We start from the raw sequence: 23,181 nt of genomic DNA, 5'->3' as shown, positions 1-23,181 counted from the left end.
ATTTGGAGATTACCATCTATTGACAACTTTTTTTTTTCACTATGGGTAATATTTTCCTATTTCTTTGTATGCCTCTGTGATGAAAGACTGTGATGAAAGACTGAAGACATTCTGGATTTGATCTTCCTCTGCAGAATTAATTTCTGTGGGAGTCAAACTGTCTCCCCTTGATCTTGCATAGGCTTGGTCTTCCATTTCATTGGATGAATTTGTGTAAGGTCAGAAATGTTCCCCAGTTCCTCTAACTACTGCAGGACTCAACTTCCAAACTCAACTTCCCTTGCAATTTCCTTGATAGCTCTTGGCTCAGGGTAGATTTAAAGTAGGCCTTTAGTTCAGTTCAAAAGTTCAGTTGTGTCCGACTCTTTGCGACCCCATGAATCGCAGCACGCCAGGCCTCCCTGTCCATCACCAACTCCTGGAGTTCAACCAAATTCATGTCCATGGAGTCGGTGATGCCATCCAGCCATCTCATCCTCTGTTGTCCCCTTCTCCTCCTGCCCCCAATTCCTCCCAGCATCAGGGTCTTTTCAAATGAGTCAACTCTTCGCATGAGGTGGCCAAAGTACTGGAGTTTCAGCTTCAACATCAGTCCTTCCAGTGAACACCCAGAACTGATCTCCTTTAGGATGGACTGGTTGGATCACCCTGCAGTCCAAGGGACTCTCAAGAGTCTTCTCCAACACCACAGTTCAAAAGCATCAATTCTTCAGCTCTCAGCTTTCTTCACAGTCCAACTCTCACATCCATACATGACCACAGGAAAACCCATAGCCTTGACTAGACAGACCTTTGTTAGCAAAGTAATGTCTCTGCTTTTGAATATGCTGTCTAGGTTGGTCATAACTTTCCTTCCAAGGAGTAAGCGTCTTAATTTCATGGCTGCAATCACCATCTACAGTGATTTTGGAGCCCCAAAAAATTAAGTCTGACATTGTTTCCACTGTTTCCCCATCTGTTTCCCATGAAGTGATGGGACCAGATGCCATGGTCTTAGTTTTCTGAATGTTGAGCTTTAAGCCAACTTTTTCACTCTCCTCTTTCACTTTCATCAAGAGGTTCTTTAGTTCCTCTTCACTTTCTGCCATAAGAGTGGTGTCATCTGCGTATCTTACCCTAGAGTAAATGTTGGCAAACTACAGTGATGACCCAAATCGAGCCCTCTGCCTTTGTTTAAAAAAAAAAGTGATATTAAAACAAAACCATACCCATTCATTTACACATTATCTATGAATGCTTTTGCTCCATAACAGCAGAAGTGAGGAGCTGTGAGAGAGATTGAATGGCTCACAGGGCCTAAAATAATTACCATCTAGACCTTTATTTATTTATGTTTAATTACCAACTCCATTTGAAATCATAGCATTTGCCCCAAAGATACAGATTTCTTGTGACTTTTCTGGATGCTCAGGGTGTTATTAAGGCGGCCTTTCCACTGTGGCTGGGCTGCATCCCCAGTATCCCTCAGGATCGCTTGACCTTTGGTCTCTGTCTCATCCTCAACCCTGGAGGCACCACTTTTTGATAAGTCTTACACAGTTTTGATACATAAATGTGCACATGAGCCTGGCCAAGGACTCCCTGGGTACACCAGACACACTTCTGTTCCCTCCTCGTGCCCCAGGCAGCCCTCTGCTCTCTAGAGCCCTGCCCTGTGAATTCCAGTTGCTTCCATTGCCCCAAACTCGAATCTGGGTTTGCTTAGCTCAGCAGGACTGCTGTGCTCAGCCAAGACTCTAGCATACTGTGCTGCACTCAGGAAATTCTTTCCCGGAAAACAGCGACGGGGAACCCTGGGCTCATCCCACGAGTTGCCCTTTGCTTAGTAGCATCGAACTGTCGTGCTTCCTGTTACCCAACACCTGAAAACAGGCCTGCGACACTTTGCTGGGTTTAGCGGTTGTTTACTGCAGAAGGACCAGTCAGCTAATCAGAGCAAGAAGTGGAAGTCCTCCTTGGAATAGTCTCTTACTAACGTGTTCATTTCTTTAAAAAAGGAAAGAGACTAGTTCAGATCATCTAAACTAGGGGGATTTTATACTGTCCTAGAAATAAAATTAGAAGTTTTATAGAACTTTTATAAGTCATGTGAAAAGGAAAGGAGGGTTTCATGTAGCTGTATGGATTAAATCCATCCCTTCAGAGCTGAGGGTTTCAGGTTTCAAGTGAAAGCTGCCCAGTCATGTCCTACTCTTTGCAACCCCATGGACTATCCAGTCCATGGAATTCTCTAGGCCAGAATACTGGAGTGGGTAGCCTTATCTCCTGGGGATCTTCCCAACCCAGGGATTGAACCCAGGTCTCCCATATTGCAGGTGGATTCTTTACCAGCTGAGTCACAAGGGAAGACCAAGAATACTGGAGTGAGTAGCCTATCCCTTCTCCAGTGGATCTTCCCAACCCAGGAATCAACCTGGGGTCTCCTGCATTGCAGGCAGGTTCTTTACCAACTGAGCTATCAGGGGAGCTGAGACAATGGTTTATTTTGTTAGGTTAGGTACGCGACATAGGAGCTTCCCAGATGGCGCTAGTGGTAAAGAATTTACCTGCCAACGCAGGAGATGTGCCTTCGATTCCTGGGTCCAGAAGATTCCCCTGGAGTGGGAAGTGGCAACCACTCCAGTATTATTGCCTAAGATGATTCCATGGACAGAAGAGCCTGGTGGGCTACAATTCATGAGGCCTCAAAGAGCTGGACTTGACCGAGCGACTGAACACACACATGCCACCTAACAACCTAACATAATTTATTTAAATCTGAGAATTTAGGACTTCCCTGGTGGTCCAGCGGTCAAGGATCCACCTGCCAATGCAGGGCACATGGGTTCGATCCCTGGTCAGGAAAGACTCCACATGTCGTGGGGCAGAGAACAAGAGAATGCAATGAGAACTCCATGTGCCTCAACTAGAGAGTAGCCCCCACTCACTGCAACTAAAGAAAGCCCACCCACAGCCACGAAGACCCACTGCAGACATGTACAAATAACTTTTTAAAAAATAAATAAGAAAATCTGAGAATTTAGTGATCTTCCTTCTATATCTCCTTGTCATATGTATTCAACTAGGCAGCTACTTTAAAAAATCTCTGCATCCACTTGTTGGGTTTTGAGGTTACTGGCAAATGCTATCCAGCCGGTTATTAGGGCTTCCTGCAGAAACATCTTAAACTAGATCCTGGTGCCAATTCCAAACCCCAAAGTAAAACCTCAACTTTTTCCTGATCAAGGAAAAGCAACTCAAAGTCAAAAGGAAAACTGGGAAGAAAGGAAAAATAAGACTGTAGGAATTCTTTGTATTTCTTTAGAACTTTCTTATAAAACTGGACATTCAACCAATTTACACCAAGCATCTACTGTGTGTTCAGAATGGTGCTCAGAAGAGAGATGCAAAATAATATCAAGCATGGTTTTACACTCTGCAGCCTTTGTCACAGTGGGCTGCAGAAATCACAGAAGTTTAATCAGGAAGTTAAAGTAACAATGCTGCTTGCTTCATGAATTCTCAGAATAAACAGAAGCCTGGAAGGCCTGCCTATCCTGCACCAAAGACCCAAATCAGATTAAGGACTTGGAACATGGTTTCTTTTCCTTCTTCTCTCAAACTTTTTTCCTTTGTGAGAGAACAGAGTTCATGTTCACAGAACCTGAGCAGAGTTTACTGGAAAACACACACACACACACTCACTTTAATTAACAGATGCCTTGATATTCTTAAAAGCATAAAATAGGATGGCCCTGGTTGTTTGTTCTTCCTATCTTGCACCATTTTTTCTTTCATTCTTTCATTTAAATATCTCATTTTTTAAAAAATAAAAAGAGACTGATACCTCGTCTTCCATTGGAAACTGGTGAATAGAATGAATACCCCCGTCTCAAGTCACACATAAAGGAGAAAGAGCTCTAAAAGGAAGGAAGACAATAAATATTTCAACTATTTATTGTTGTTCAGTTGCTCAGTTGTGTCCGACTTTTAGTCAGTATGTATCCATGACTCTCCATAAACTCACTCCATCTACTTGTCTCTTTCAATCATGTACACCACAATCCACCAGCCCTAGATGTCAGTTTTTGCCCCACCTAAAGTCATATTATTTGTGTGTGTGTGTGTGTGTGTATACACACATGTATACAAATACATACACATATAAATGTATGTGTGTACATGCATATGTGTACCCCAAGATTATAATTATAAACAATTACAAAAATTGATTTTTCTTCAAAATAAACAACCTTGATGGCTGTGCTATCCAACAACTTCAAGGCTCCACATTCGGAGTCAAGGGTCGAAGTCACACTTGACTTCCACATTCGGAGTCAAGGGTTGAAGTCACACTTGACTTGCAAAACAGGTTGCCTCTGATCTTGGTGCATTCCTGAGGCAGTGACCCTGAATGGCATCCCTAGGCAGCTGAACAGTATGTCATGTTCAGTGAATGACCCTAGTAGGAGGTCAAGCTGTCAAGTTTGCAGAACACTTTCTAGCACCTTTAACTCTTAGAAGATGGCTTATTCCATCTTGTAAACCCATCTCAGCTTGCTTCAGTTTTGTATCTGAAAGAGAGACACTAATATCCCCCTGTACGAAAGCAGGAAGTAGGCATGGGTAATTTCTTTTCATTTACATTTCGGATGTTCTATCCTGAGAGTGTCAGTTTCCTAGGAATCTTGAGGAGTCTGCGCATCCCAATGGCCACATTTCCTAAGCATAACCTTAAGATCTTCCAAGAAGCTTAACAAAATATTGTTATTATATTTCACTGAAACTGTCTTGGATTGTAAAATATATCAAATTTCAGAGATTATAACTATCAAAAATTGTCTATGAACATAAACAGTTCTTAGAATCCATGAAATACATTCTTATTTTTATGCTGGTGCTTTAGTCACTTAGTTGTGTCCAACTCTTTGCAACCCCATAGACTGTAGCCCACCAGGCTCCTCTGTCCATGGGGTTTCACAGACAAGAATACTGAAGTGGATTGCCATTTCCTCCTCCAGGGGATCGTCCTAACCCAGGAATTGAACCCAGGTCTCTTGCACTGGCAGGCGGATTCTTTACCAACTGAGCCACCAGAGAAGCCCGATTTTCTTATACCAAATACTTACCGAAACCCACAATTAGCATATATTTACAGGGTGCAAAGAAGCTCATGGGTTATTTTGATCCATTTTTATAATAACACTGAGATAAGCAAAGCAGAAATTTCTCTCACTTGATAGATAAGGGAACTGGCTCAGAGAGGCTATGTGACTAACCTAAGGCCACACAGCTAACCATGGCATGACAGAGGTGGGACAGGATCACAAGCCTCTTACTCTAAGTTCTGTGCTTCCTCCCCTATGCCACATTCTGCCTTCCAGAAAATAGGTACCACAGACACGTTAGCTACGGTGTCAGCATCCATTTCCTCTTATCATCCGGCTTTGGAGGAGAGGTCATTATCAGCATCACGGTAATTCTTATTCCTGCTTTCCCAGCCTCCCTTGAACCTAGGGGTGGCCGCTTGGCTAAGTTCTGGCCAATGAGACAGAAATGGAAGTACAGTCAGAAATAAAGCCCTGAGAAGTGTTTTCTGTCTTTGTTTTGCACTCCCAATGAAGGTAACAGGTAGTACTCACGCTGTCCTAATTGTGCTCATGTTCTCTTGATTACAGTCATGATGGCTGGAGATACTAAACCACAAAGAAAGGCTCAGAGGGTCACAGAGTCATTGATCCTGATGTCACTGAGCCTTTGAACCAGTATCAATGATCACTCATCTCTGTATTTATTGTGATGTGAAAAAAAATTAAGTTATTAGAATCAAGTGTTCTGATACTTACAGGCAAATGCAATTCTAACTAATAAAACAGGGAGAGGAAAAAAATGTGGCAAGCAAATTTCTACAGGAGACGCCTGTCATCTCCACACCCTGGTGTTACTATTGTGATTATGTCTTTGTGCATGACAAGGCAAAAGAGGAAGGGGGCGGCAGAGGATGAGATGGTTAGATAGCATCACCGACTCAATGGACATGAATTTGAGCAAACTCCGGGAGACAGTGAAGGACAGGGCACTCTGCAGTCCATGGGTTGCAAAGAGTAGGACACGACTTAGCAACTGAACAACAACGTAAGTCATGGCAAAGGGAGTTTTGCAGATACAAGAATGTCACTAATCAGCTGACCTTAAGATAGGGTGACTATCCAAGAAACTTAACATAATCAATGAGCTCTTTAAAAGCAGGGAGTTTTCTCTGGTAGCAGAAGAGGAAGTCAGGGAGCGTCAAAGTGTGAAAAGAAGTTTCTCCACTGCTGAGACAGAGGCCACAGGGCAAGGACCTGAGGCAGCCTCTAGGAGCTGAGAGTGGGACCCAACTGAAAGCCAGCAACAAAAAGGAGACAACAATCCTATGACCACAAACAGCTGAATTCTCCCAACAGCAGGCATCAGCTCGGAGGAGATTCTGAGTTCCAGATGAGAACTCAGTGGCCAACCCTTGATTTCAGCCTGTCATACACTGAGCAGAGAATCTACCCAGGCTGGGCCAGCACTGTGGTTTAAAAATGGGAGAACTTATTCCAAAAAGATCTCAAAATCTTAGAGCCTGGGCATAAATTCTTCAGAAAATTTCCCAATATAGATTGGAGACTGAATTTCAACAAAAATCAACATCACCCATAGTACACAGTAAATTAAACAACAACACAATAGCAAAAGATTCAATTCCACTAAGTTTTATTTATAGCACTTTGAGAAATATTATGTCAATTTCTCTCTCCAGAAGGTTTAATTTCAAGAAACTCTACTTAATACACTGTGGTGACCTAAATGGAAAGGAAATCCAAGAAAGAGGGGACATACGCATCTGTATCGTTGATTCATTTTACTATACAGTGGAAATTAACACAACATTGTAAAGCAACTATACTCCAATAAAAATTAACTTAAAAACCAGAAAACTTGATTTCTTTTTCTGCCTTGCTTACTTCAGTTCAGTTGCTCAGTCGTGTCCGACTCCTTGCGACCCCATGAATTGCAGCACGCCAGGCCTCCCTGTCCATCACCAACTCCTGAGTTCACTCAAACTCATGTCCATCGAGTCGGTGATGCCATCCAGCCATCTCATACTCTGTTGTCCCCTTCTCCTCCTGCCCCCAATCCCTCCCAGCATCAGAGTCGTTTCCAATGAGTCAACTCTTCGCATGAGGTGGCCAAAGTATTGGAGTTTCAGCTTTAGCATCATTCCTTCCAAAGAACACCCAGGGCTGATCTCCTTTAGGATGGATTCATTGGATCTCCCTGCAGTCCAAGGGACTCAAGAGTCTTCCCCAACACCACAGTTCAAAAGCATCAATTCTTCAGCGCTCAGCTTTCTTCACAGTCCAACTCTCACATCCATACATGACCACAGGGAAAAACCATAGCCTTGACTAGACGGACCTTTGTTGGCAAAGTAATGTCTCTGCTTTTGAATATGCTATCTAGGTTGGTCATAACTTTCCTTCCAAGGAGTAAGCGTCTTTTAATTTCATGGCTGTAATCACCATCTGCAGTGATTTTGGAGCCCAAAAAAATAAAGTCTGACACTGTTTCCACTGTTTCCCCATCTATTTCCCATGAAGTGATGGGACCAGATGCCATGATCTTAGTTTCTTGCTTACTTAGGTCACTGCAAAATTAGCTTGTCTTTTTAGAGACATGGAGCGAGGCTAGAAGGGTGCTCATTTTCAGGGTAAAAAGTTAAAACAATTTTGGGTACCTTTCCTTTGAACAGCAGGAATCCACGAACATTCAACCAGTTTTCTAAAGCAAGAATGATAATATCATGCCCATGAGTCTTCAGGGAGGGATGTGAGCACTTTGGAAGGTGGTAGAGGTGGGATGTGGAGAAGGCAATGGCACCCCACTCCAGTACTCTTGCCTGGAAAATCCCATGGACAGAGGAGCCTGGTAGGCTGCAGTCCATGGGGTCACAAAGAGTTGGACACGACTGAGCAACTTCACTTTCACTTTCATGCATTGGAGAAGGAAACAGCAACCCACTCTAGTGTTCTTGCCTGGAGAATCCCAGGGACGGCAGAGCCTGGTGGGCTGCAGTCTATGGGGTCGCACAGAGTCGGACACGACTGAAGTGACTTAGCAGCAGAGGTGGGATGAAGGAAGAGGGAGCAAAAAGGAAGGAAAGGAAAAGCAGAACCAATTGTGGAATCTCCACCCAAACATCATAAAAAAAATAGGCTATGTCTTAATTCATTCAAAAAAATTGTTAGTAAAGACCTGCTAGATATTCAGGATATAAAATAGATACAAACCCTGCCTTCAAAGGGTTTCTATCCAAGAGCAGAAAATAGCAATGGGACAAAGCAACTATAAACAAGTAAGAACACCTGCAAGTCAATAAAGGGTTTAGAAAAGGAATAACAAGGGGCCTTTACAACACATAGGGTGACAGGAGCTCTCTCCAAAGAGGTTACATTGACTACTACCTAAAGGATGACAAGCAGGAGAATGTATTCATGGTAGAAGGAACCAAAGACACAAAGAGTCTGAGACGGGAAGAAAGTTAACAAGAAAGAACTTGAACTGAGTGGGCTTCCTTGGTAGCTCCGGGGTAAAGAATCTGCCTGCTATCGCAGGAGACACAGGTTTGATCCCTGATCCGGGAAGATCCCACGTGCCGTGAAGCAACTAAGCCCATGCGCCTCAACTACTGAGACTGTGCTATAGAGCCAGGAGCCACAACTACTGAAGCCTTCACATCCCAGAGCCCACGGTCTGCAACAAGAGAAGCCCGCACATGGCAACCAGAGAGTAGCCTCTGCTCGGCGCAACTAGAGAAAAACCCACACAGCAACAAAGACCCAGCACAGCCAAAAATAAATAAAATCATTAAAAAAAAAAACACTTGAATTGAGTATAGAGGGAACCAGGAGGATGTGGCATGGGATAAAGTTGCAAAGCCAGTTCACTTTATGAACTATGTAAATACAGGGTCTTATGAGCCAGATTTGGAGAAGGAAATGTCAACCCACTCCAGTACTCTTGCCTAGAGAATCCTGCAGACAGAGGGGTCTGGTGGGCTGCTGTCCACGGGGTTGCACAGAGTCAGACACGACCGAAGCGCCTTAGCATGCATGCATGCTTTGGAGAAGGAAATGGCAACCCACTCCAGTCTTCTTGCCTGGAGAATCCCAGGGACAGAAGAGCCTGGTGGGTGGCCGTCTATGGGGTCGCACAGAGTTGGACACGACTGAAGCAACTTAGCAGCTGCAGAAGCATGAGCCAGATTTAGACAGTTAGATTTTATTCTGAGCACAATGAAATGTTAATGAAGAACTTAAAGAAGAATAACAAAGTTCAATTTGCAGTTTCAGACTTGAGTGGAGAGCAGATTGGAAGATGAAAGAGTGGAAGCAAAGAGAACAATTAGGAAGCTACTATCATAGCTGAGACAAAAGACAGTGAAAGCACTCAAGCATCCGTCAACAGACGAATGGACAAACAAAACGTGGTAGATAATACAAGACAGTACAATGGAATATTAGCAAGGCTTGAACGGGAATGAAATTCTGACACGTGCTAAAACAGGGATGAACCTTGAGGACATGTGCTAAGTGAAAGAAGCCTGTCACAAAAGGACAAACACGGCATTATTCCACTTATGGGAGGGAATCAAGAGTTGTCAGATTCACAGCAACAAAAAGTAGGATGGTGGTTGCCAGGGCCTGCAGGGAGGGTGGGGAGAACGGGAGTTATCATTTTAACGGGTCCAGAGTCTCCGTTTTGAAAGATGAGAAGAGTTCAGGAGATGAATGGTGGTGATGATTGCGCAGCAATGTGAATGCCGAATGCCACAGAACAATACACTTAAAAATGATTTAAACAGTAAATTTTCATATATATATTTTAACACCATGACATTCCATCCAAGCCCTCAGACTTGGTGACAATTCCAAATGGACAGAAAAGGGAAGGGAGCCCAAGGAGAGTTGCCACACAGTTAGGGAGAGCTGTTCCTCAGTACAAGGGCACTCTATATCTGACTACTCAGAAACTGGTTGGAAATGGGGCTTTTCTCTATGAGATTCTTCTAATCTCAGGCTTGGGGGTAGGGTGAAAAGAAAGAAAATGCCGCTAAACAACTCCATAAATATAGAAACAAATGTCCCTGGTGAAAACTCTATTATCAGGAGAGGGGCCAGTACCAGGCATATCATAACAAGGGGAGGAATTTCCTGAAACCACAGACAATTTTACAATGCTGAAAAATTGTTAAGCAAGACAATGTGGGTGAGAGTGCTCTGTAGACTGCAAAGTAAGCTCGGCATATCATTGTCAATCTCGCTGCAGAATGGGGAAAGGAAGAGGGGCCCAGAAAACCAAGTCAGAGGCTTTGCAGACTCTCCTGGGGCCACCAACCATCCATCCCTCCTGGCTGATCAGGGAAGCAAAGGTGCAGGGGAGGGAAGCAGCTGGGGGCTCTTGCTTTCCTAACAGTGAGGCCCACAGACCTGTCTTCCACCTCCTCACCTGGGCCCAAGCACTACGCATGTGCAGGCTCACCCTTGTCGTCCCACCGATGACCTCCCACCGTCCTTCCGAGGGAGGTTCTGTTGGTATTAGCACCATTCCTGAGATGACAAAAGCTGAGGCCAGAGAGGTTACATAACCTGCTCAAGGCCAAAGAGCTATGAGATAGACGTAGGTGCTGGGGTCCCAACAAAAACCTGCTCCGACTTCCAGACTTTTCTAAGACCATTCACCAACTCATTCAACCAATCAACCAATGAGGAATACCAGCTTACAGTGATTCATGTATATAATGGAATACTACTCAGCCATAAAAAAGGAACAAAATTGGGTCATTTGGAGTAATGTTGATGAACTGAGAGTCTGTCATACAGAGTGAAGCAAGTAAGAAAAGAGAAAAACAAATATTGTCCATGCATCTTTAAAAATGATACTGATGAATCTATTTGCAGGGCAAGAATAGAGATGCAGATATGGAGGATGGACATATGGACACAGGGCGGAAGGGGAGGGTGGGACAAATTGGGAGGGTAGCACTGGCGTCGATACACTGCCACGTGTCAAACAGATAGCTTGAGGGAAGCTGCTGTGTAGAACAGAGAGCTTAGCGCGGTGCTGTGAGGACCTAGAGGATGGGATGGGGCAGGGAAGGGAGGGCCTCGAGGGAGGGGGTATATGTATGTAAATATAGCTGATTCAGGTCGTACAGTGGAAACTAACACAACATTGTAAAGCAATTAGCCTCCAATTTGAAAAGAAAAGACAGCTGATAGTGTTCCCAGTCCTGGCTCTGTTCTAGAAGTTACCAACAGAGAAGCAGATAACACAGAATGCAGAAAGGCCAATTAGTCAACGGCCTCATACTCATGAAGGACTTTCAGTTCAGTTCAGTTGCTCTGCTGCTGCTGCTGCTAAATCGATTAAGTCGTGTCCGACTCTGTGTGACCCCATAGACGGCAGCCCATCAGGCTCCCCCATCCCTGGGATTTTCCAGGCAAGAACATTGGAGTGGGTTGCCATTTCAGTTGCTCAGTCGTATCCAACTCTCCGCGACCTCGTGGACCACAGCACGCCAGGCCTCCCTGTCCATCACCAACTCCCAGAGTTTACTCAAACTCATGTCCATTGAGTCGGTGATACCATCCAACCATCTCATCCTCTGAAGGATTTTAAATATTATTAAAAAGGAAAGAAAGTATGTTTAGTCACAGAAATACACAGAAAGGATTGAGAGATGTGCCTCCTACAACCTTAAATTCAAAGTTCCATTTACCATGCAACCCTTCACAGAGAGGTTGATGAGTGTCACAGCTCCTATAATTACCTTGTATGTACCAAAATTAGATTATATTGGGGGTTTCTATGTGCTTGAGGAGACATTAAACATGTGACTTTGGTTAAATGCAAATACACACAAAAATACCTAATACTCTTCTAACCCTGTCTTAGAACCTTTTCGGTCTTTACTGGGAACCTCAGAAAAAGGAAGAATAGAAGTCTTTCTCCACCACCTCGAAGAGGCCCTGAACTTGAAATGACAGCAGGCGTTACTGGGGACGATGACCAAAGGTTGCAGGGATGGGGTGGGAGGGTCACTCAGGGAGGCTTCCTGGAAGAGGCTATATCTAACCAGGGTCTTAGGAAGACGGCTAGCAGAAATTCTGCACTCAGGCGGGCCACCCTCACCCCACTGTCAACTGCAATCAAGGGCACGTCTCTTATTAAACTCTCTAAACCTGAATTTCACCGAACAGCTTCAGAGATTCCTGTAAGGACGAAAAACGCTGCCTGTCAGACTTCCAGCACAGCCAATATGAAGAGTCCCACTGCTCCACGAGTGTTATCTAGCTCCACGGCAACTTCCACTAATAAAGGCGGAGTAGGAGTCAGCCTGCTAAAGAAACACGGCACAAACTTGCTGATGGCGTTCCTGCAGTCATGGAGTTCAGGAAGTGAAAGTGGAGGAAGGGGCAGATCTTAGAAATTTGGGAAGAAAGGGAAGCCAGTGGTGTGAGCTTCAGCCTGAGACAGGAAACGGCCAGCTCAGCTGCATGGCAGGCAGCGGGGAGGTCTAGAGAGTGAAGGGACTGCAGGCGGAACCCCGTGCGTGGTCACCTACGTGAGCGGAGTCTGCGGACTATGCACAGGGGCAGAAGTGGGCCCTGCGCTGTCGCCCACCTCTTTGCGGAACCCCGTGCGCGGTCACCTACGTGAACGGAGTCTGCGGACTATGCACAGGGGCAGAAGTGGGCCCTGCGCTGTCGCCCACCTCTTTGCGGAACCCCGTGCATGGTCACCTACGTGAGCGGAGTCTGCGGACTATGCGCAGGGGCAGAAGTGGGCCCTGCGCTGTCGCCCACCTCTTTGCGGAACCCCGTGCGTGGTCACCTACGTGAGCGGAGTCTGCGGACTATGCACAGGGGCAGAAGTGGGCCCTGCGCTGTCGCCCACCTCTTTGCGGAACCCCGTGCGCGGTCACCTACGTGAGCGGAGTCTGCGGACTATGCACAGGGGCAGAAGTGGGCCCTGCGCTGTCGCCCACCTCTTTGCGGAACCCCGTGCGTGGTCACCTACGTGAGCGGAGTCGCGGACTATGCACAGGGGCAGAAGTGGGCCCTGCGCTGTCGCCCACCTCTTTGGACCCGACGGAAACTCTGGCTAAAGGAGCCCAGCTGTGTCGAGGTAAAGTGGGACTATCACAGTTTACAGCACAGCTTCAGGAACTTGCCTTTTAGAAATTCCTGCCAGTGGTCCCTACACCAAGAATAAGAAGGACTGGAGGAAACAGCACTTGGCCACAGATCTCAAGTTTGGTGGCTCTGTAATAAAGCAAGCTCGGTATGGATTTGTGTAGACAAGCACAGGACTTTACTCGCCCAGGTAGACGACAAACAGAAAAACGATGACCCTATATTGCCTTCTTGCGCTGAAATGAAACTTTCCTCCTGGGCTGAACTGCCAACTCTTTAAAAAAAATTTTTTTTGGCCATGTGCAGCATGCGGTGTCTTAGATCCCTGACCAGGGATCGAACCCAGGCCCTCTGCGTTGGAAGCATGGAGTTTTCACCACTGGACCACCAGGGAAGACTCTGCTGCTTCTTGGTTAGTCTTTCCATTGCAGTGGTCAGAATCCCTCCCGCTCAGAAGCCCTCCCACCTGACACCTGCCCAGTGCCGTGCTGCACAGCTCTGGGTGGCACCATTAACATACCATGCAAAGAGGACACGTCCCCTGACCTGAGTGCTGCCCTACGGGTACAAAGTCCAGCAGCCCTGAGACAGTGCACGTCCTCCCAGCCCACCATCCACACTTTAAAAAAAAAAAAGAAAGGCAAAGTCAAACGTTCAGGAGAAAATTGCACCGGAAAACCAGATGAAAGTGACTGCCTATGGCCATAGGAATCCCTGGGCTCATTCCTCACTCACCAGAATAAAAACAGCAACAGCGATAGGAAGTAACAATCAAGCCTGGGTAATGAGGGGAACGGGCTTCCCAGGTGGCTCAGTGGTAAAGAATCCACCTGCAATGCAGGAAACGGGAGTTTGATCCTCGGTCTGGGAAGATCCCCTGGAGAAGGAAAGGGCAACTCACTCCATTGTATTCTTGCCTGGAAAAATCCATGGACAAAAGGGTGAGCTACAGTCCACGGGTTGCAAAGAGTTAGACAGGACTTAGCGGCTGAACAACAGTTAGGAGAATGGCAGTTGAACTGAGGGCAGAAGTGAATAGCTTAAGGAAATTAGGAGTACAGAATTAATTTGGAGTGATTTGCCACCCACTACAGTATTCTTGCCTGGAGAATCCCAGGGACGGGGGAGCCTGGTGGGCTGCTGTCTATGGGGTCGCACAGAGTCGGACATGACTGAAGCAACTTAGCAGCAGCAGCAGAATATGTCACGATTCAAGGCCTGTGAAACCAGAAGGTAGATGTAGAAAATAGGCAGTCACTTTCATCTTGTTTTCCAGTGGAATTTTCTCCTGAATGTTTGACTTTGCCTTTCTTTTTTTTTAAAGTGTGGACGGTGGGCTGGAAGGACATGCGCTGTCTCAGGGGGTCTAGAGAAAAATTAGGGGTAAAAGCTAGATTTTTTAGAGTCATTAAAAAAAAAATGATGATGTATGAAGCCAAGGGAATGAATCAATGGAGGACGTAAAAAGACGGACAAAAAAGGATGGTTGACTCGGACTTCCCTGGTGGTCCAGCACTTGAGACTCCATACTTCCACCACCAGGTGCGCAGGCTTGATCCCTGGTCACAGAAGTTCCGCACGCCAAGAAGTAAGGCCAAAAAGAGAGAGGGGGAAAAAAAATGAAAGGTGGCTGACTCTTGGAGTGTGCCTACATATAGCGGGGGTGAGGAGTCTATCAGATGGATAGAGGAAAAACAGAGGCCTCTAGGATCATGAAGACAAGAGAGATTTCAAGAAAGCAAGCTTCTCTAGTGTTAAATGCTATGAAGAGACATTATGGGGGCTGGGAATGTCACTGCCGACCTTTCAGAAAGTTAACTGGAGTGAAGGTTCCTTGAGGGAAGGCCCATGCCCTATCTCACAGTATTGCCAAAGCTCCAAGTGGCTGCACAGAAGGAAAGGGACAAGCATTCGTGGAATACGGTACGGCAGCTACACTGAACGCCCAATTGCAAGGAGTTAATAATATACTGTGATCATGAGGGACTTCCTCGTGGTCCAGTGGTTAAGAATTTGCCTTTCAATGCAGGAGATGTGGGTTCTACTCTGGTCAGGGAACTAAGATCTCACATTGTTGTTGCTGTTGTTCGGTTGCTCAGTCAAGTTCAACTCTTTGCGACCCCATGGACTGCAGCAAGCCAGGCTTCCCTGTTCTTCACCATCTCCCAAAGCTTGCTCAAACTCATGTCCATTGAGTCAGTGATGTCATCCAACCATCTCATCCTCTGTTATCCTCTTCTCCTCCTGTCTTCAATCTTTCCCAGCATCAGTGTCTTTTCCAATGAGTCAGCTCTTCCCATCAGGTGGCCAAAGTATTGGAGCTTCAGCTTCAGCATTGGTTCTTCCAATGAATATTCAGGGTTGATTTCCTTTAGGATTGACCGGTTGAATTTCCTTGCAATCCAAGGGATTCTCAAGAGTCTTCTGCAACACCACAGTTCAAAAGCATCAATTCTTCGGCACTCAGCTTTCTTTATGGTCCAACTCTCACATCCATACATGACCACTGGAAAAACCATAGCTCTGACTGCTGCTGCTGCTGCTGCTAAGTCGCTTCAGTCGTGTCCGACTCTGTTCGACCCCATAGACGGTAGCCCACCAGGCTCCCCCGTCCCTAGGATTCTCCAGGCAAGAACACTGGAGTGGGTTGCCATTTCCTTCTCCAATGCAGGAAAGTGAAAAGTGAAAGTGAAGTCGCTCAGTCGTGTCCGACTCTTAGCGACCCCATGGACTGTAGCCCACCAGGCTCCTCCATCCATGGGATTTTCCAGGCAAGAGTACTGGAGTGGGGTGCCACTGCCTTCTCCGATAGGTCTGACTAGACAGACCTTTGTCGGCAAAGTAATGTCTCTGCTTTTTAATATGCTGTCTAGGTTTGTTGTAGCTTTTCTTCCCAGGAGTAAGTGAGTGAAAGTTGCTCAGTCATGTCTGACTCTTTGTGACCCCATGGACTATACAGTACATGGATTTCTCCAGGCCAGAATACTGGAGTGGGTAGCTTTTCCCTTCTCCAGGGGATCTTCCCAACCCGGGGATTGAACCCAGGTCTCCCACATTGCAGATGGATTCTTTACCAGCTGAGCCACCAGGGAAGCCCATTCCCTTCCAAGGAGCAAGTGTCTTTTAACTTCATAGCTGTAGTCACCGTCTGTAGTGATTTTGGAGCCCAGGAAAATAGTCTCTCGCTGTTCCTATTGTTTCCCCATCTATTTGTCATGAAGTGATAGGATCAGATGCCATGATCTTTGTTTTTTGAATTTTGAGTTTTAAGCCAGCTTTTTCACTCTCCTCTTTCACTGCATCAAGAGGCTCTTTAGTTCTTCTTTGCTTTCTGCCATAAGGGTAATATCATCTGCATGTCTGAGGTTATTGATATTTCTCCCAGAAATTTTGATTCCAGCTTATGCTTCATCCAGCCCGGCATTTTGCATGATGTACTCTGCATATAAGTTAAATAAGCAGGGTGACAGTGTACAGCCCTGGTGTACTCCTTTCCTAATTTGGAACCAGTATGTTTTTCCATGCCTGGTTCTAACTGCTGTGTCTTGACCTGCATACAGATTTCTCAGGAGGCAGGTCAGGTGGTCTGGTGTTCCCATCTCTTGGAGAATTTTCCACAGTTTGTTGTGATTTACACAGTCAAAGGCTTCAGGATAGTCAATAAAGCAAAAGTAGATGTTTTTCTAGAATTCTCTTGCTTTTTCTATGGTCCAACAGATGTTGGCAATTTGATCTCTGGTTCCTCTGCCTTTTCTAAATCCAGCTTGTACATGTGGAAGTTCACAGTTCACGTACTATTGAAGCCTCACTTGGAGAATTTTGAGCATTACTTTGCTAGCCTGTGAGACGAGTGCAATTGTGCAGTAGTTTGAACATTCTTTGGCACTGCCTTTCTTTGGGATTGGAGTGAAAACTGACCTTTTCCAGTCCTGTGTCCACTGCTGAGATCCCACATGCCGTGGGGCAACTAACCCCTTGCACCACAATGAAGAGCCTGCAAGACACAGTGACAATCCCATGTGCTGCAACTAAGACCTGAAGCAGCCCAAAGCAAAGATTCTTATTTAAAAAAAAAAAATATATATATATATATATACACCATGATCACAGTTTACATTTTATGACTCTAAATACAGCTTTTGTAAAAGAAGGCAAAAATTCCCTGCATATACAGTATTAATCTTGATTACAAGGAGGAAGCACTTTTACTATGGAGGAAACACTTTTCTACCTACTTGGCACAAACTGAAACTTATCACTGGGGAGGGGAAAGCTTTTTCCTGGGATCTTCCCTGGGAGGAATTCTCTGAATGACCATAGCACAACGAAAACTTCTGATTTAATTTCCACACATTTATTAATTGGGGATTGATATCAATCTATTCACAAAGACCTTGAAAATACTTGGAAAATGGGAAATAGACTTACCTAGTCTCAAGTCCTATGTGATCCACCCATGTTCTCCAATAAAACAGTTTGCAGATAAACACTTCTTCCATGGAAGCTTTTTACCAGGTCCTTCTACTTGTTTTAGAAAGATTGAAACTAGGACTGAGAATTATCCAGAAAATACTTCTTTAAAATCCAATAAAACCCAAGAACTACAAAATCTCACCTTGAGCTTGTTTTCCATTCAGAGAGGCGCAGTCTATCGTTCCCAAGTTGTGCTTTAAAACTAGAGTGATAACTATAGCAAATGTCTTTGACTGCTTCTTCTGTAAGACGCTGTGCTGAGGGCTTCACGTGCATCATCCCATCTAGTCTTTATAACTATTCCATGCAATTAAGTGCAAGTATTAATGTCTGTTTGCCAAATAAGAAAACCAAGGCTTGGATCTTTCTCAAGACTACATGAGAAGTAAGTGGAGCTAGGACATCCCAGGATATATCATAAATCCTCCTAAGGATCAATTTTCATGGCTGTATAATATTCTACTGTATCGCTGACTCATGAGGCTCAGTTTTCATAGCTGCATAATATTCCACTGCATCACTGCCATTTAAAGATACACATTTGATGTTTTTTTTAATTAGAAAGATATCTTAAAATAGGAAATCATGGGACTGATGGCCAGCTTGCATCAGAACAAGGTAACAGGTTCTAAATGATGGATCTTTTTCTACTAACAGACCCATCATTCCAGTTCGCCTAGAATGCAGCATGGACAAGGAAGAACAAGGAATTCATGACTGAAGGCTCAGACTCCCAGCTAAGGCCTGCTAGACCCATACACCAGAGAGCACCTGGCCTGTGGTGTTCCTCTCTCTTCTACCTTTACTAGCCCCCATTTTTCTAGAGACATAGTGGTACATGTGAAGGTATCAGGCTGGATTCCTTAGAAAACAGAGGCTGAGACTAAGCTTCTATGCCAGGGCTTTGGAGGAATCCCAGGGACGTGAGAGTGAGGGAAGAAGAGAAATGAGGCTATGAAAGCAAATGTAAGATGGCGTGGGGCTAGTGGTGGCTTCACAAGAATCACAGCTTCTTGCTTGGCCACCCGGGACTTCCCCAGAGGGCCTGTTGGGAACTGCAGAACCTCAAAAGCTTCCATCAGAGGAAGTGGCGTGAAAGGAGGGCATGAATCTGCCAGTGCCTGCCTGTCTCTTGTTCCCCATTAGCAAAGTTCACTCTGTGGTGACCCAACTGCCCCCCTCAACTGGGGTGTGTCAGCTGGTCCTTTCTGCAGCAGATGGGGAAGCCAGACCCTGCAGGGCACACTTCATTGGAGTCCAGAAGCAGTGAGAGGAACCCAGCATGGCCTTGGATGGCAAGATGGTAGAGATCTGGGCTCTACCACTCCCAGAGACAGATGAGGCTAAGAAGATCTGAGGTGGTACCTGAGTGGGAACCAATACAGGAAAGTTAAACCTAGACGGGAATCAACGCTGGTACGTAATCCCACATACACTGAGTGCAGAAGCGACGCTCTGTAGGTATTTCTGAACTCTGGGCTATTTGTGTTCATTGAGTTTCTGCAGATTCTTAGAATTCTGTCACAGGACATCATCCATTCATTTCTTCTTTATTCATGTATTGAATAAATGCCATTCGATAGCATTTATTCAGCATCTTCTATGGCAAGGCATACTCTAGTGAAATTTGAGGGACAGAGAGAGGACTAAGACCCACACTCTGCCTGGGAGAGGAAGACAGGCAAACCAAAGACGGTCTCAGTACAGTGTGACCAGGGCCACCCCAGGGGAACCGAGTAGTGCCATGAGAGCACAGGGGAGCTGCATCTAGCCCCATTCTGGGGTCAGTGAAGAGTAACTGACGGAAGACGACACCTGGGCAGGGGCTTGAAAGATGAACAGACATTAGGTGCTGGTAGGGGATAGGAGTGGCAGTACGACATCTAGAACAAAACAGGACAATACAATATGGTCAGTTCAGTTCAGTTCAGTCGCTCAGTCATGTCCGACTGTTTGAGACCCCATGAACTGCAGCACGCCAGGCCTCCCTGTCCATCACCATCTCCCGGAGTTCACTCAAACTCACGTCCATCAAGTCGGTGATGCCATCCAGCCATCTCATCCTCTGTCGTCCCCTTCTCCTCCTGCCCCCAATCCCTCCCAGCATCAGAGTCTTTTCCAATGAGTCAACTCTTTGCATGAGGTGGCCAAAGTATTGGAGTTTCAGCTTTAGCATCATTCCTTCCAAAGAAATCCCAGGACTGATCTCCTTTAGAATGGATTGGTTGGTTCTCCTTGCAGTCCAAGGGACTCTCAAGAGTCTTCTCCAGCACCACAGTTCAAAAGCATCAATTCTTCGGCGTTCAGCTTTCTTCACAGTCCAACTCTCACATCCATATATGACTACTGGAAAAACCATAGCTTTGCCTAGATGGACCTTTGTTGGCAAAGTAATGTCTCTGCTTTTTAATACGTTATCTAGGTTGGTCATGCAAAGTCACCGTTTATTACCAAAAAGGGTGTACAACAGACATCCCTGACTTTTACACATTCATCCTGAGACCTCCCCACTACCTAAGCCCATCCCTGAATATCTCCCATCACTGACCCCAACTCCTAAAGCAAGTATCAGAGGTGGGATCTGGAGATAAGGGAAGGCACGGTGTGAAGGGAAGATGTGGCTAAGAAATGAGCTTCCAGTTCAGGGATGGCCTAAGATTCAGGATTAGTGTTGGGAATGTGGCGAGCTGGGGATGCAGAGCCAGAATGATGGTGTCTGTTTTGTACACAACTTCTACCCTTGAAGACAGAAAAAAGTCCCCCACTCAAAACTGCTGCAATAAAGTGTAATTATATTCATACAAAACCTAGGGGATGAATAAAAGCATGTTGTGTCTTCTGAACTATAGATAATTCAGTTTAACTCACTGACGCAATAAGCCGGAGAAGGGTAGCAAGAGAGGAGAATGGTGAGACTGAGAGTCAGATCAGACGGGTCCTTGGAGGCCATCCCGAGAAGGCTGGGATCTGGCATAAAGGGAATGGAGATTAGTGAAGCACACGATTTGACAAAGATCCTTCTGGAAGCAATGAGGACGGTGGGGTGGAGGGTGGGAAGACCAGCTGGTAGTTATAGTGATCGGGCATTGCAAAATGAGGGGTAAAGAGGGGGGATGTTCTTTATGAGTCACTTAGGAGGTAAGATCATCCAGACACAGGGATGAAGTCTATCTGGGGTTCATTTAGATCGAAGGGGTAGTGGTCAGTGGATAAAAAGGACCCTGGAAAACCAGATAGATTTTTAGTGTTGTCCTCCAAGATAAGGATTTTCGGGGGAAGAACGGCTGAGGGGTGGTAGGGACAATATGAGTCCACTTTTAGACCCAGTGAGTTCGATGGGCATTCAGGACAACCACACTGAGGCGACTATGGGTCCACTCAACAGACATGTCCAGAGACGAGTGTTCATCCCACAGACTGACAGGTCAGTCATGGCTCTGGACTAGGTCACCCAGAGAGAATGTACAATACAAGGAGCAACAGGAACCAAGGGTGGGAAGGTCAGCTGGGCTCAGGATAAACAGTCAGGCAGGACTTCACTATAAATGCCTTCTCTAGTCGGCTTCAGCAATATGTGAACCGTGAACTTCCTGATGTTCAAGCTGGTTTTAGAAAAGGCAGAGGAACCAGAGATCAAATTAACAACATCTGCTGGATCATGGAAAAAGCAAGAGAGTTCCAGAAAAACATCTATTTCTGCTTTATTGACTATGCCAAAGCCTTTGACTGTGTGGATCACAATAAACTGTGGAAAATTCTTCCAAGAGATGGGAATACCAGACCACTTGATCTGCCTCTTGAGAAATTTGTATGCAGGTCAGGAAGCAACAGTTAGAACTGGACATGGAACAACAGACTGCTTCCAGATAGGAAAAGGAGTTCGTCAAGGCTGTATATTGTCACCCTGCTTATTTAACTTCTATGCAGAGTACATCATGAGAAACGCTGGACTGGAAGAAGCACAAGCTGGAATCAAGATTGCCGGGAGAAATATCAATAACCTCAGATATGCAGATGACATCACCCTTATGGCAGAAAGTGAAGAGGAACTCAAAAGCCTCTTGATGAAAGTGAAAGTGGAGAGTGAAAAAGTTGGCTTAAAGCTCAACATTCAGAAGACGAAGATCATGGCATCAGGTCCCATCACTTCATGGGAAATAGATGGGGAAACAGTGGAAACAGTGTCAGACTTTATTTTTCTGGGCTCCAAAATCACTGCAGATGGTGACTGCAGCCATGAAATTAAAAGAAGCTTACTCCTTGGAAGGAAAGTTATGACCAACCTAGATAGCATATTCAAAAGCAGAGACATTACTTTGCCAACAAAGGTTCATCTAGGCAAGGCTATGGTTTTTCCTGTGGTCATGTATGGATGTGAGAGTTGGACTGTGAAGAAGGCTGAGCGCTGAAGAATTGATGCTTTTGAACTGTGGTGTTGGAGAAGACTCTTGAGAGTCCCTTGGACTGCAAGGAGATCCAACCAGTCCATTCTGAAGGAGATCAGCCCTGGGATTTCTTTGGAAGGACTGACGCTAAAGCTGAAACTCCAATACTTTGGCTACCTCATGTGAAGAGGTGACTCATTGGAAAAGACTCTGATGCTGGGAGGGATTGGGGGCAGGAGGAGAAGGGGACGACAGGATGACATGGCTGGATGGCATCACTGACTCGATGGACGTGAGTCTGAGTGAACTCTGGGAGTTGGTGATGGACAGGGAGGCCTGGCGTGCTGCTATTCATGGGGTCGAAAAGAGTCGGACATGACTGAGTGACTGATCTGATCTGAGTCACGTTGTGGAGGCCCCAGGCTGCAGTCCACCTTCCACTGTGGGGTTGGAAAACCACCTGCTTTGCTTAGAATCAAGAGGCGTGCGTGTGCGCTCAGTCACTCAGTCCTGTCCAATTCTTTGCAACCCCATGGGTTGTAGAATCAAGAAGAAGAGCAGGTAGGACAGATTTTAGTGTTCACGTCAACTAGCGAACGCTTCAGGTAACACCAAGTTGAGGGGGCTCTGGAGGCTCCAGGATGAGACAGAGAGGCAAAAACACAGGCGGCGTTAGACAGAACCACAGGAGTTGTGTATTTCTAGTTTTCCAGCCCTAGGGGAAGTGAAACCTTCCTCACTTGTTTGCACCATGGATTTACTTATGTTTTATGCACTTACCCTGGTACTTCCACTTCATACGCAATTCACCTGTCAGGAAGGGGTCTCTGGTTAGGGCTAAGGCCAGGAGGCACTCAAACTTGAAGTTCTCCCCCTAGGAACTGATTCTTTACCTTATGTTTTTTTTTTTTTTTTAATTGCAAAGTAAGTAATTTTTATTTTTGTCATAAATGTATGTATTGTGACGTACATACATACAATAAAAGGAACGTATCTGCAAACATTAGCTGGCTAACTTCTTACAACGATGAACACTATTGACATTTGTGCCAGATGATTCTTTGCTATGGGGGCTGCCCTGTGCCATGTATGATGTTTATCAGCATCCTTGGCCTCTA

The 23,181-nt window shown here is 45.5% G+C and overlaps 1 protein-coding gene across 5 annotated transcripts in view; it reads right to left on the bottom strand.

Moving 5' to 3' along the window:
• Positions 1-23,181, bottom strand: part of STON2 (stonin 2) — a 184,604-nt gene that overhangs the window by 144,364 nt on the left and 17,059 nt on the right. The window contains exon 2 of one of the 5 annotated variants that reach the window (XM_070378422.1): positions 3,827-3,899. The exons of the other annotated variants lie outside the window; for them this stretch is intronic. The gene's annotated coding sequence lies outside the window, so the exon portion shown is untranslated. The remainder of the gene's footprint in view (positions 1-3,826; positions 3,900-23,181) is intronic. 5 annotated transcript variants of the gene reach the window in all.

This window comes from Bos mutus, chromosome 10 (assembly GCF_027580195.1).
Source record: "Bos mutus isolate GX-2022 chromosome 10, NWIPB_WYAK_1.1, whole genome shotgun sequence".
NCBI lineage: Eukaryota > Metazoa > Chordata > Mammalia > Artiodactyla > Bovidae > Bos > Bos mutus.
The sequence above is the reverse complement of the archived record's forward strand: the minus strand, read 5'-3'. Positions and strand labels throughout refer to the sequence as shown.